Source organism: Equus przewalskii, chromosome 8 (genome assembly GCF_037783145.1).
Source record: "Equus przewalskii isolate Varuska chromosome 8, EquPr2, whole genome shotgun sequence".
NCBI lineage: Eukaryota > Metazoa > Chordata > Mammalia > Perissodactyla > Equidae > Equus > Equus przewalskii.
Window position 1 is genome coordinate 80,581,162 of NC_091838.1, and position 4,782 is coordinate 80,585,943.

General features: G+C 52.2%; 1 protein-coding gene across 6 annotated transcripts in view; it reads right to left on the reverse strand.

The window, feature by feature from the left end:
- TRAPPC9 (trafficking protein particle complex subunit 9) overlaps window positions 1-4,782 on the reverse strand; it is a 626,356-nt gene that overhangs the window by 64,910 nt on the left and 556,664 nt on the right. The window lies entirely within an intron of this gene.

Here is a 4,782-nt window from a genome sequence, read left to right on the forward strand (position 1 = left end):
GAGCCGGCAAATTCATAGAGACAGGAAGTAGAAGGTGGTGGCCAGGGGCTGGGGGAGGGGGAATGGGGAGTGTTTAACGGGCATAGAGTCTGAGTTTTGTAAGATAAAAAAGTTCTGGAGCTGGTGGTGATGGTTGCACAAAAATGTGCATGAACTTAATGCCACAGAACTGTACACTTAAAAATGGTTAAAATGGTAAATTTATGTTATGTATATTTCATCACAATAAAAAAAAAGAAAAAAAATGGGTGTGGACTGCATGGAGCTGCAAACAACAGTTGACAGCATCAGACCCCGGAAACGGCTGCAGCCTGCCCTCCTGCCTGCCCCCAGTCCACGTGGTTACAGGAGACCCAGAGATGAAGGAACAAAATCTTCCAACAAATACAGAGGCTGCATACCTGCTGCTTGCCAGGCATTGCTCTAGACACCGGGGATGCAGCAGTTAACAACCACCAACCCCAAGCCAGACAACACACAGCCTCACTCATTCTAGTGGAGGAGGGAGACAAATACAACAACTCAACGGATGCTCCATGAGCCCCCACTGCCTGAAGGCAGGGTCCTCGGCACTGGGCAAAAGCACTACGTTCCGCACAATTGCTGTGACCAGCCTTGCACACCTGGCTTGGAGCCTCCCGGGGCCAGCGTGCAAAGGAAAACCTGAAGGGGATTTGCTGCTTTCTACCAGAAGAGAGGAAACAGACCCATCCTTGGGGAGGAAAGCAGAGCTGGATCCTACAGCAGATGAACCACATGAGACTCCACGTAGGTGACTTCCAATAAGCAACGGGATGGACAGGTTCTCCGTGTTCTCGTAGGGGACACAGAGCCCCCGACTGTTAAATGACTTCAAACCCTTCTTCCTCAGGGGAGACGTTTAAAAGGCCCACTAAATAGCTGGGAAGGCAGACTTATTTCTCAAGAAAGATGTAACGCGCCCTCTAGTTTCTCATCTTGGAGCCACGGCCCCCCAGGAGGACCACACTGCAGCAGGGATTTTTATAACAGTCACTTTGGCAACAATCTGAAATAAATGCTGTCCAAATATGGCATTTGAACTTCAGTGAGTTCACCACATATGAAGGCAAGATGTTCCCCCATGTACCTTTCCCCAGTAAGTCCCCAGTCTGCACACAAAACGTCAGGACCTCACCATTAGCCCCCACCCCCCGGATCGGCAGGAACAGCAGCAGCTCCTTCCCCGGGGACCTTGCACACACGGGCTCTACAGACATTACCTCATCCTCACAACCCGCCACCCAACAGGACAGGAGTCTGCAGTGCAACCAGCATGCGGGGCCTCACCGTGGGAGGCCGAGGAGCTGGAGGAGCTGGCACTGGAGCCATCCTACCACGCCCATCCCGAGCAGTGACATCCCTAGCGAGTTTCACAGGAACTCACTCATCCCTTGTCGGGCCCCTGTCCAGGGAGGGCTCCTCATGTTGGGGGCCCAGAGGCCTGAAGGAACCCAAGTGAGGCACTTCCTAATTGGGCACCCAGCGGGATAGCTGGTGAGGGTCAGACCAGAGCTCTCTCCCTGCCCCCTCTGGGCTCCGACCCACACTGAACTCTCTAGACTCCCCCAAGCCTGCCTGGTGGATGGGGCCCCTAGCTTTCGGCCCAGATGCAGAGCAGGCGTCCCGCAACGTGCGCATTCCCTTGGGAGTTTCTGTGGGTTTGAGGAATATGAGGGTGGTGGGGTGACTGTGTTGCCTTCTTTCCCATCAGTCTGAAAACTCCAGGCCATGCAGAGGCCTCTGGAGACAAACTAGTCCAACCTCCTTGGGGGAGGGGGTGGGGGGGCGGCCCCCCGGCTCAGCTGTTGAGAGCCCACAGACACGGCGGTTCTGCCCCTGGCCAGCCCTGCACACGGGACGAGACGCTGAACCTCCCCGGCCCCGGCTGCATGTGCTCTCACTTGCTGAGAAAACGTTTATGGAGCAGCCAGGACGTTAGTGCCAGGCACTGTATTTGGCAATTTCATCTGCAAAACGGGGCCAACCTTCCCTACTTAGTAAGGATGGTGGATTAATTATTTCTGAGTAGTATACTGTGATCAATAAAACCTTTCCAAATGCAGAGTCCACAAGAGGAGCTATAAAAGGAATGCTCGTGTGGGCAGGAAGGCTGGTACCTCCTGCCCACGTCAGAAAGAAACCACATGCCCAGAAGATCTAGGCCTCAGAGAAGAGTCATTATGTGGTCTGCAATGAGAAGAGCAACAGAGGACATGCTTTCATGTCCCAGGGAGCCCACTTGAGGCTGGACTGCAATTCCAGCCTGTAAGTATCAAGATACAAATGCCTAGTTAACGCCAACTCTGATCACGTCATACCATGTCATGGTCCCTCAGAGGAATCTGCTTGTGTGTGTAGGGCGCTGGAGAATGAAGCTCTAACTCCTCAGCATAACAGTCATGGGTTCCAAAATGCAGCTCCAAGGGAACGGAGCATCAGTGGAAAGCATTCTTGTACCAGGGGTCACACTAGGTACTAAACATAAATGTATGCCATTTAACCCTTACTGTCATCTTTTCACTCATCTACCAGTAAGGAAAACAAGGCTCAGAGAGACTGAATGATGGCCCACAGTCACACGGAGCGGAGGACTTGCTGGCTTTCTTGGCATGGGGTGGGGGTGCTTTCCCTCATGTAAGGTATTAGTGGGATGCAGGTCCTGGCAGATGCTGTGGGTGAGGGGAGATCCTCTCTCTCCCCATCCCTGGAAACTGAGGTGCAGGCATATGGCCTTGGCTTAGCCAACTGGATGTTTCCAACTGGGGCTCCAAGGGAATGACACCAAGGACTCAGGACCTGTAGAACCATTCATAGCGGCAGCAGCAGAGAGTCAGAGTCCAGAGCGAGGAGACACAGGTCACAGCTGAGTACCTGAACCAGATGGTTCCTGGGGTCCTGGCAGCTGCCCAGCCTCCTGAATCCCCTTTCTCAACATCCTTCTAAGACATTCATTCCCTTTCTGCTTAAGTTGGCCAGAAGATGTTTCTGTTGCTTGCAACTAAGAGCTCTGATTTTCAGTTGTCAGCTACAAGAGTCATACCCAGGCCTTTCTCATCAAAAGCCATCCCCTTTCCTCTAGGGTCCTGTTTCTCATGATGGGGACAGAGAAGCCTGCTCGCTCCTCCCAGGTGAGAGAAGCTTGTGGAAAGGGTGGAGGTGTTGGGGGAAATCTTCCTTTAGCCTGACTTTGGAAAGGAGTCAGTGCATTGGTGGGCAGTGGGTGGGGAAGGTCTGTGTGCTGTGTCCTCTGGTGAAATGCTGACGCCTCCCTCGAGGCTGTCTCAGCCAACTGAGGACCCTCAAATGTCAGGCCAGAAGCAAATGATTCACTGAGGGATTAACAGGCCCCAGAGTCTCGGGGATGACTCACTCTCAGTCTTCTTGGATGGTGCATTGCTAAGAGCAGCCCCAATTCTTGTGCTCTAAAAGCAGAAGAAAGGGTGCCACTGAACAACACCTTGAAGAGACCCTGTCCCCCTGCCCAAAGGAGCCCCAACCTCTCTGAAGGGCTGTGGCTTCCCAGGAAGGAACTAGGAGGCTCAGGAAGCCAAGGGTTTCCAGTGTAGGGAGCTGAAGCTCTCCACATGGGGTGAGGTGGACTCAGAAAGCCAACGTGTCAAGAGTCCTTTGAAGAGAAACCATCGTGGCCAAGGCCATAGCAGTGCCAGGAAGCTAAAGGGATCAGAGACCCACCCTGGAATCACGGCCCCCATGACCACACGTTCAAGAGAATCTCTAAACTCCAAGGGGATCAGCTCACAGGGCTGCCCTTGGCCACACTGCTGGCTGGTGTCCTTGGTAAAGTGAAGAGGGGGAAGGGACAGGAGCTTGCTTTACCCAGTCCCTTGTAAAATAGCAGGCACCAGGCCAGGTGCCCCACAAACGTGCCCTTACTTAATCATCACCAAAATTCTGCAAGGAAACCCAGGTGGATACGGGACCTGACACTCACCTGGCGACTGAGGCACTGCAGGTGACAGTGCTTGGGGACTAATGTACTACAGAGACTGAGGTGGTGCTCCACAAAGCCCCAAGGAGGGGCTCTCTCTGCTTGATGCTCCGGAAACCCTTCCTCAGATTGCAAGCATATCGGCTGGTAGTGCCCACGGCAGGTGCTGAGCGGATACAATGTGGGCATCTGATTTGTGGCTGCTGGAGGTGGGGACTGAGTTTTGGCTTTGCCTTTGGTGGGCTGGACTCACCATGTGGAAATTTCCCCACATACAGGAAGGACATTCAAAAGACGTAGGGGCAGGCACAAAGGTGACAAGAGTCCCTACAGGTGGGCATCACGAGTCTCATTTTACACGAGAAAAGGGCAAGAGGCAGAAAGTTTAAGGAGCTTAGCTAAGGTCACAGAGTCCAAGGGTGGCGGATGCACACCTGGGTCCTTTTTTATGTAATTATTATTTTTTAACATCTTTATTGAGATATATTTCACATACCACACAATTGACACATTTAAGGTGTATAATTCCAGTTTTTTAGTATATTCACAGAGTTGTGCAAACATCACCACTGTCTCATTCCAGAACATCTTCATCATCCCAAACCAAAACCCTGTACCCCTTAGCGGTCCCTCCCCCCTCTTCCCTCCCCCTCCCCCAACAAACACTGGGTCACTTTCCGTCTCTATGGATTTACCTATTCTGGATGTTTCATATAAATGGAATCATGCAATATGTAACTTTTAATGTCTGGCTTCTTTCACTTAGCATAACCTTAAACATTCCCCCACATTTCAGCCTCTGTCAGTACTGC